Source organism: Argiope bruennichi, chromosome X2 (assembly GCF_947563725.1).
Source record: "Argiope bruennichi chromosome X2, qqArgBrue1.1, whole genome shotgun sequence".
Lineage (NCBI taxonomy): Eukaryota > Metazoa > Arthropoda > Arachnida > Araneae > Araneidae > Argiope > Argiope bruennichi.
The window spans coordinates 135722648-135732688 of NC_079163.1; the positions used below are offsets into that span (position 1 = coordinate 135722648).

Below are 10041 nucleotides of genomic sequence, written 5' to 3' on the forward strand. Positions count from 1 at the left end.
CAGGCAACAGTGAGACACTTCAGTCCGCATTTTGTCAGGCAACAGTGAGACACTTCAGTCCGCATTTTGTCAGGCAACAGAGAGACAGTTCAGTCCACATTTTGGCAGGCAAGACAGTAGGAAATATTTTGTCAGGCAACAGACAGAGATTTCAGTCCATTTTTTTTTTTGTTTTCTTCAGCATACGTGCAGTTCAAAGAGAAGAAAATAGTCCAATATGGTATACGCCTGCGGACACTGATCTGGATACGCAAAGTTGGTAATTTCTGTGCTGCACTCGCTGAAAGAAGGATTTTTTATTTATTTATCTATTTTTTGCTTTCTTTAGTATACGTGCAGTTTATACAGCAGAAAATAGTCCAATATGGTAAAGGACAGCAGACACTCATCTGGATATGCAAGATTCCCAATTTCTGTGTAGCACTCGCTAAAAGAAGGATCTAGAGATACAAAAACGAAATTCACTTTATAATTGTTCATGTTTTATCCAAACAAGTCAGCTATAAACCTAAAATACTGATTTCATTTTAGTTATAAAATCATTGATTTTACTGATAATTGTTCTTGCAATATAATCTTTATAATAATATTTATTTTGAATCTATTCAAATATTCTGCTGTCATTAGGAAATACTATTTATATATTGCAATTTTTGAACATATCTGATAACAAACAATTCAAATTATTCTATATTTTCACAAAGAAATTTAAGTTATTTTTTATTGGCACAAATGATGAGATCTTAAATTTAAAAATGTATTATTTTAATGTATATTTTAATGGTGCATTGGCAGCTAAAAATTTTTTTTATTAAAAATAATTTTTACATACTTTTTGAAATTTATTTATTTTTTTATATTTTATAGATCTATTTTATCCAAGAAATATATTTTTGATAAACTATTGAAAAAATAGCTTAAAATATTTTACGGTGTTAAGATGTTATACGATATTATCAGTCTCTTAAATGTTCCTTACATAATTATTCACACAGTTAATTCAATTTATTTTGCAATTTGTTTTCATCTTCATCAAGTTATAAATAATTAACTAAATATTACTAACTAACCTATTATTACTAACTAACCTAATATTAATACCTAATTAAATATTAATAACTTTCCAAAGATAAATAATTTTAAAAAATGTTCTTAATCATTTTCTAGAAATTAATGCCTAAAATTTAAGGGAAGTTTTTGTTTACAGCATTTGAAAAAAAAGCATGTCAAAATAATCAATTTCGTTAAATTTATTTTATTTAAAAGTTTTCTATAAAAAAAGTGAACTTTCAAAGCTGCCAATGACCATATTGTCACAAAAAAAATTAAATGCTTTAAAATTAAAAATTTACCTGAATAAAAAATAATTTTCCCCCGCTTTTTTATCGATTTTTTTCCCAAGATGGTGACGAACAGGTAATGGTGACAGGCCTTTGGTGACGAACAGGTAATGACAAACTAATAGGTGATGAAAAGTCAAACAGACAGGTGACGCAAATCTAAATAAAGGAGGAAAGAAAAATTTCAGAACCACCATAACTTATTTGTTTTCTTGCATGACAAAAATGTAGAGCAATAAATTTTCGGTTGAAAAAGAAAGTTAAGTTGATTTCAGTAATTTAAATACAGAACAAGACAGGAAGGCATTATAGCATTTCAAAGAAAACTTATTTAAAACAAATTTCAAGTGACGGATTTCACCAGTACGTTTCCACAGGTGCTAAATTATTTGGAAGGAAGAAAAAAAAAGACCATTGATGAAAAGAAAAAAATGTAAATCGAACTCATTTTTATTTTTACTTTTATGCTTATTTCCCCATATTCGCCATCAGATTTTGGATGCCATTTTTAAACTATTGTTCATTGAATTCATAATGCTCGTTTTCCTTTATTTATAGCAAATTTATTTTATTATTGGAAAAATATAAAATTCTATGTAATTTTTAAAAAATGATCAGATAAACATGAAGTATTGAAGTGGATATTTTATATTAAAAGTTTATTACGGGTAAAATATTAAAAAAAATGAATAAAATCTAATCTTTAAATGAAAAAAAATTAGATAACACGATGATTTAAGTAAAATAACACAATTTTTTTTAAATCAAAATAATGATCTCCGTTGTTGCTTGGCAACCAATGTTGCCATCTTACAAAAATTAAAATGTACAGAAATTAAAAATAAGATGAAAAGGAAAACAGAGGACTCGAAACATTTCCTTCCCAGTGAAAACGATTAGGAGACAATCTTTTAAATGGGGTGAAAACTTGACGGTCCTTCCACTGCGTGTGGTATGGTTGCGATTGACCGGCGTTGAAATTTTTCCCAGCGGCTCACACTGGATGTGCAGATCTGGATAATGCATGTGCCTGTGGTTTTCAAGAGACTGCTCATCATTGTCTTTTATGGTAAAACATGGTTTTAGTCTATCAATCGAAATTCTTTTGACAGTTCCATTAATTCCAGTGTCAAAATTCTTCGGTGCTCGGTGTTTGACAGCAAAAGGTCCAAGAAACTGATTGCAAAGATAAAGTGGTCGCGTTATTGTAGACGAAAGCATGCGAGCCATTCAAAAGGTGTTTTGAAACGAATACGATTGTATTGCGATGGGTAGGAGGTTTTGCAGAAGGTTTCGTGATACGGATAATATTTTGTAGCTTTTGCACGAATTCTGAGTGTATGATATTAGGGATCGGGGTGACAAATTCTCTGGGTAAACAGAGGGGACTTTCGTAAAGAAGCTCAGCTGAAGAGTATCCTATATCTTCTTTCAGTGCCGAACGTAATCCGAGAAGAATCAAAGGTAAAGCGTCTACCCAAGATTTGTTTTGTTGTAAGTGACATTTCAAACTTACCTTTATAATCCTGTGTTGTCCTCCAATCAATCCGCTCGATTGCGAATGATATGCTGCTATTCTGGATTTTTGAAAACCAAAGTATTTGCTCAAAGATGAGAAGAGTTTACTTTCAAACTGACCTCCTTGATCAGACGTTATACGCTGTGGTATTCCAAAACGAGAAGTCCAGGTTAAAAACGTGCCCTTTGCAACTGTTTCAGATGATTGATCCGTCATGGGAAGTGCTTCACGTATCTTGAAAAACGATCAGTCATCGTTAGTAATTATCTGAAATCTTGACATGAAGACAAGGGACCAACGATATCAATGTGAACGTTGTGAAAATGTTCTGGTGGGGCCTTGAAGTCTATAAGAGCCGACTTTGTATGTCTTTGAAATTCAGTTGGCATTCAATGCATTCCCTACATCATAACTGACGATCTTTATTGATATTTGGCCATATTAAACTTTTCGTGATTAACTTTTTTTTTTGCGCTTCTAATTCCGGTATGAGATAAGGTATGAATAGAAGAAAATATCTGTCGGCGAAATTTCAAGGGGATGTGTGGGAGGTTACTGTTTGTAGACATCACAATAAATCGATTTGTCGGTGTATGGAATGGGAATCTGAACCATTCTCAACCTTGGGTTGTTTTTTAAAATTGGTAAATCTTTATCTTGAAATTCTGCAATAGTTACGTAATCAATTGGAGATGGTGTAGAAATGGTATGAATTCTGGAAATAGCGTTGATATTATTAAGGGCCCTGTAATCTCCACATGATCTCCAATCAGCTGATTTCTTAAGTGTGAGTTGTAGGGGACTGACATAAAGTTTTGATGGTCTACAAAGACCTTGTTGCAACAGAAACTAAAATACAGCTTTTGCTGCTTTTAATTTTTCGGCTGAGAGTCTTCTGACCCTGGCCGCAACTGGGGACCCTTTAGTTTCAATGAGAGGCTCAATATTATGACTTTATTTTATTATTGACGAGTGTTGGCGGCAAAAGATCTGGAAATTGTTTGAGGATTCCTTCGTAAGGACTCTGCACTGCATGAAGCATTAGTGAAACGACACCAATAGAGGACAATGAAGTGACGCCATTAATCAATTTACGATTTTTGCTGTCAACCAAAAAGTGAAAGTGAGACAAGAAGTCAATAAATATTACTGGTTTATTAACATCAGCTATCACAAAAGGCCAATCAAATGATCTTCTCAGTCCCAAATCCAATTTTAGCAACCTTTGCCCATAAGTTTTAATTTTGGTTCCCTTTGCAGTGACGAGTTCCAGCTTTGCAACAGTAATTTTTCTATCGGTAATGGTGGATTTATCGGTAATGGAAATTTCTGCACCAGTATCGATTAAAAATTGGCAGACGCTCCCCTCCTCACGAATAAAAAGACAACACATCTCAACCCCTTGGCCCTCTGTCATCTGCGAGCGTCGGGGATTTAGTTTTCCTGTGAGTGAACGTTGGTTTTGTTAGACCAATTGCAAGGATTATTGCATTGGAAAGCCTTATTGCCAAACCTTGAATGACAAAATATACTTTCATTTCCGCTACTACGCCTTTTAATAGAATTACTTCTAGAGAGGGATCTGGACTGTTGACGCCTAGAATAATGTCTTTTATTCAGTTCATTAACTTGTGTGTATGTCTCTGAAATCTGTTCTTGTAGTTAACTAAAACCTTGTTATCTCTTCAGCAAACTACAGCGGTATTCTGATGAAACGTGGATTTTATCTCCCACATTTTAGCGGCCATTGTCGCCAATTTGACTAAATCGTCGCAACTGATGTATAAAATGCTCGAGATTTCCGTGGGTAATCTTTGAAGCCAGAGAGTTTTCAAATATCTTTACTTATTTATCTGAAGCTAAATTCTTCATTTCACATAACTGCGAAGGTTTTCTATCGCCGAATTACACCTCAGTTAATAACTTTTGGGTCTTGCGTTTCGGTTTCAGTGAAGATAATAGTCACGTACTTGTCGTCCCTTGTGGATTGGTCAGAATGTCCGACACTTGTGATAATATTTCAGCGTCAATCGAACTCGCGACATAATCGTATTTCGTTTGATCCGTCGCAATTGCAGCATTTCGAAATTGAGCTTCCAACTGAAGAAACCATATCTTTGGGTTTGGTTTCCAAAACGCTGGGACTTTAATACTAACTCGAGCGATCAATGTTTCGTCTACCATTTTCTATTCTTGAGTTTACGTCAGTTGAGTTTACACGATGACTTAGAAAAAGAACACAATTGATTTTTTTATCAAAACAATTATCTCCGTTGTTGCTGGACAACCAATGTTGCCATCTTACAAAAATTTAAATGTACAAAAATTAAAAATAAGATAAAAGAAAACAGAGAACACTACACATATAACACAGTTTTAAATTATTTTTTTATGTGTACTGTTCTGAATATTTTCTATAATTTTTAATGTTTCCATTTGTTAAATCTGGGAAAAATCTTATGACAATTGTTTTTGGAAAAACATTTAAAAGCACTATTCACGACGTGTAGCTTGGAATATCAGAAAATGCAGAGAGGTGAGCCTTAGCACTTTCAATTGAATAATGATCATACAGAAAGCATTTAAAATTGGGAAGCAACATTAAAGTTTTTTCGCTCCAACAATTTAAATAAAATATTTATAACCTATTCGACAAGCCTCCTGCCTACCGTTTTTCAAGAATCGGTTTACGAAAAACAATGCTGATATCTTTCTGTAATTTTTACCCGATATTCAATCCAGAATATCATGTACTATTGAATTTTTAAAATCTTTGCTCAAAGGAAAAAGAAAAAAAACTTCTGTTGATAAAAAGATATAGCCTAAATTTCAGACATTTCACTCGAAGCTCTCTCGAATTTTCATTCTCATATGCGCATGAACGACAAGTAAATAAATTTTCCGTTCAAGAATTTCGCTTGAATTTAAAAATCCAACTCGTTGAGTTTACTTTTGTCATTGCTGTTGCATTTACTTTTGCGAGAGAAGAAGGACTAAAACGTGGAGAAAATCTAATTGTAGATTATTTTTTTTTTTATGATTAGCCTACTTTTCTTCTTCATAGGAGAAAAATAGGCATTCAGTGTTGGACTTCTTAAAAGCTTCATATAATCTGCTGGACAATAGTATAGAAGTCAATGAGAGATGTTGGTTTCCTATAGCTTACATGTTCGAAATATGAGAAACACATAATGGCCGAGCATGGTTAAAAACGCTGTTTAGTTGTGTTTTTTTTTCGATCGATCTTCATTGCCGAATTTCCATTCAACTTCATCGGTGAAAGTTGTCCAGTCCCTTTGTAACGTTTTCCTCAATGGCAATTGGCATTCCGACAAGCTGTAGAATCACCCGTTTTCCCACACATAGTTAAGTGCATACGAACCGCCAATGGATCCGTTTCATGTCAAGATATCCAGATACTAAACGTTTTTTTATGAGCCAGAGGGGTCAGCCACAAAGATGGACCCTTAACAGACACTTCCACAATCAAGTGGACACCATTGAGGAAGCATTGCTGATCAGCTGTTGAGTGATAGGTAACTCAAGTTCACCAATGAGGAAATCTGAGGTGGATATCTCACGACAATAAAATGCGGTATATGTATTGTTAAGACAGAGATGAGAACAGTGAGAGACTTCGAATAGAATTCGGAGAAATGTCGGTGTCCCGAGAAATTGTTCCTTAATTTGTGAGAAGGTCCGTATGATTGGGTTTATTGTGTTTGGATCCAACCCGATAAAGATCGGTGGATTTCCGGAATGGCCCCTGAAATAGCCGTTTAGAGCTAACAGCCTGTTACCGGTTTTTCTTTTCTCTTTCTTTTGGCGACTTATTTTTCGATTTGATCAAGGAGCTATTTCGTGATTGAACTGTTATTTGATATTTGTAAATAATATTGATCTAGATGAAAACAAATTGCTTTTTTTGAAAATACATACGGTTGTAAATAAATGAATGGTTGTTTCACCTAATACAATGAGGCACCTGTTTAAAAAATTTTTCATTTGATTCGATCACATCAGAGAAAATTTTTACTTTTTCTCCTGGCTTCTTGAAGGTTAGTTTTCGGTTGCTTTTAAGTAACTGAATGTGTGTATACTTCTCCAAATTTCGTTTGATTTGTATACTGATTCGTATATGTTGATGCGACATACTAGTAGTATACCGCAAGAGCAAAGTACAGCAGACTGCCAACTGCTTGTATGTACGGAATATTTATTATTTGGAAATAGCGATCAAGAAAATGGTATTTCATGCCAGAATCCAACATAGTTGATACTACTTTAGTATTTTTCCCATTCTAAATTTGTTTAGTATTTCTTCGGCATAGGATGATTGATCTGATGTTAACGACCCCTTCAATTTTTTTTTTATCAAGTCTAATGGACAATATCCACATCGCCTAATCTCTAAAAATAAACGTTTCGATAAATCAAAACGTTTTTTTTTTTTATTTTTGAAGTCTTTAATTTTTGCCTTCTTTCCAAGGATCGGGAAGTCGTCTTCATGTACTCCAGTCCCTCAAGTTCCCTTTCTTAATTACAATAAATATATGGATCTGCCATGGAACCTTTCAATCCAAATTGTTTTCACCCAAATATTCCAGACTCGATTCTCGTAATATCTTCAAACGACAAATAAGAAGGGCTTCTTTCATTCCCTTTTCAGAACTACCTTCAGGCTGAGTAATATATCTTCAGAGTACCAAGAATCTGTGAAGCAGTAATGTCCATCTGATGCAGCTCAATCTAATTCAATAGCAAATACCATCAGAATTCGAAAAGATTTGATTCGATTTTCATGGCTGTTGAAAATTCATTAAAATAAGTACCAGGAATCTGGAAATAGTCCTTAGTAAATAGTATTGCATTTAAGAAGCTTTCTGCCTCGTCATATTTCCTTCGAAACACCCAGCTACAGCCGACGATTTTGGTGTTTGGGATTAGTTGCCAGGTTTGAATTCGCTTCAAGCTGTCTATTTCCTCATTAATAGTTTCTTTCCAATTTTTAGCATAGAAGGAATCCATAGCTACTTTCAAAAATATAGAATCCTCTTAATTTAATATAGAGGTGTTTTTTTTATTTATTTTTACGATCTCTTTTATATCGTACAATATGTAATCGTCTCAATGCTTTGGCGATTTACGGATTTTATTATTTTATCTAACTTTATTTGTAGCAGTTATACTAGGGAGTCTAATCCATTTCTTCTCCGATTTGATCAACAAGACTCATTGCCTCGTAATATTTCAATTCTTTCTTAATCACTTTCAGAGAGTTCATGTTAGGGGTCTAAAAAGGGATACTCCTTTCATAGACAGGTAGCATAAAACTATTTTTTAGTTTAGTACCCAAGAAGAGTTTTCTTTGTATTTAAAACATGTTATTGAAAATTCACACTTCTGCTGGTAAGAACTTAACTCTTCTCACATTCAACGGCTAAAATCTGTATCCTTTCACGCCTTCCACATACACAATCATCACACATTATTCGGCTTTGGGAACTAATTTCTCCTTAATTTGTGTTCTATTTTGCCTGGAATGTACTTTGTAACCAAATGCTCTTAAGTGCTCAATATCTGATGTTTTAATAATATAAATATTATTAGATTACGATTCAATGCTGTGGTTGGTCATATGTATCTAGCTGTGTTTGTTGCATCAGCTCAGAGATTGTATGGAGCTTCTGACAGAGTGTCATATAGAGAATTCTGTTAATCCTCTAACGATGTTATTTTGTGTGCAATTCTTGGTACCGTCTTTTGACGAGAAAGACTGATTTTTCAAATAGTCAGCAAATATTCTAATTATGTACTTTCCGCCGTTGTCACAGTAATAGTTTAATTTTGTTAATATTTTTTTACATTTATTCTGTATAAATCAAATCTTTCTGTCATTTGCCTTTTACATTCCATTCGTTTCACATTTAACATTGGTACGTGCCGACAGTAATCGGCACATCTTGCATGTTCAATTGCCAAAGCATGATAAGTAATCTTATCTGTAACTGTTCTTGTTGTAATATCTCTTCTGTTCTCGGCCTCCATTAAATATATTTATGTATCTCCCCTATGTTAATTTAAATTAAAAGGGATAAAAGAAATGGATTCTTTTTTTTTATAGCAGGATAATTTGCCATAAAATAAAGCGTCAAATTTTATGCACTAAAAAAGTAAATAAACTTGTTTTAATAACGCGTGGGAAGCATTTTTTTAATTATAATTTGTACGAAAAATCTAAAAATCCATTTGCAAATCTAAATAGGATGCTTAAACATTTAACAAATATTCAAACAACTAGCATTTGCTTTATAATACCATTTTCTTCACTTGAACTAGACTTATTGTATTTTAAAGCAAAAATGGATGCATCGATATGTTTATTTTAAATTTAAGGTTGTCATTTATATATCAGCAAAAATAAAGTGCAAAAAGAAAAAAAAATGCTATTTTAGTACAGTTCATATTACCTTTGTTTGATAAAAAAAAAAGAAATGTCTCATTTCAACATAACATTAAAATGTATAGTAAATGTTGTGGTTAGCAGTTTGTGGATAGGTTCAAGTATTTCTTAATTTCAACTATTTTGAATTACTTGATAAACAATTATATGTAGAGTTATATGCTTCTTTCAAAATATTTGTGCTCATTGTAATTTAAATCTATTTGAATTTTTTCAGAATAAACAATTTTTTTTAACAATATATGTTTAAGGGATGACAGTTTGCCTTTTTTTTAGGAAAGACATTATCGCTAGAGAGGGCGCTGATAAGGTGAAATCATCCACATAAGATAAAGATGTTGCACTCACTTCAGCGACGTCCACCCATGGCATCCTGCAAGCTGGCGAGGAGGTCAAAATCTTCCCTCCGGACCGTCACTCGTCCGGCTTGCAGGGCTAAGCTTGATGCGCTGGCGAAGTGCTGGCCAATGTGATCTTCGCCAGCATACTGCATCAACTCAATAGCGTCATTTTCGATTCGCAACTCAGCATTTAGCTCTCCAAGCATTTCTCTTATAATGCGCCTAAATGTAGCTCGTGGAATGTCAAGTCTCTCCCTCACTTCCGGCTCCTAAGATTGAAAAAGGCAGAGTCAAAACTAACTTAATAATTAGCAGAGAATTATAAAAAGGATGTGTTCATGTGTTAGAAGAAACTGAAGAGAGGCAAGTGCCTTCTTA

At 33.5% G+C, this 10041-nt stretch overlaps 1 long non-coding RNA gene across 1 annotated transcript; it reads right to left on the reverse strand.

Annotated features, from left to right (window-relative positions):
* Positions 1 to 211: 211 nt before the first annotated feature.
* LOC129960018 (uncharacterized) lies at positions 212 to 9752 on the reverse strand. Its single transcript, XR_008783501.1, has 3 exons — positions 9671 to 9752; positions 1353 to 1499; positions 212 to 440 (listed from the first exon to the last, which is right to left on the reverse strand). It is a non-coding gene; the product is annotated as an uncharacterized LOC129960018 (long non-coding RNA).
* Positions 9753 to 10041: the final 289 nt, after the last annotated feature.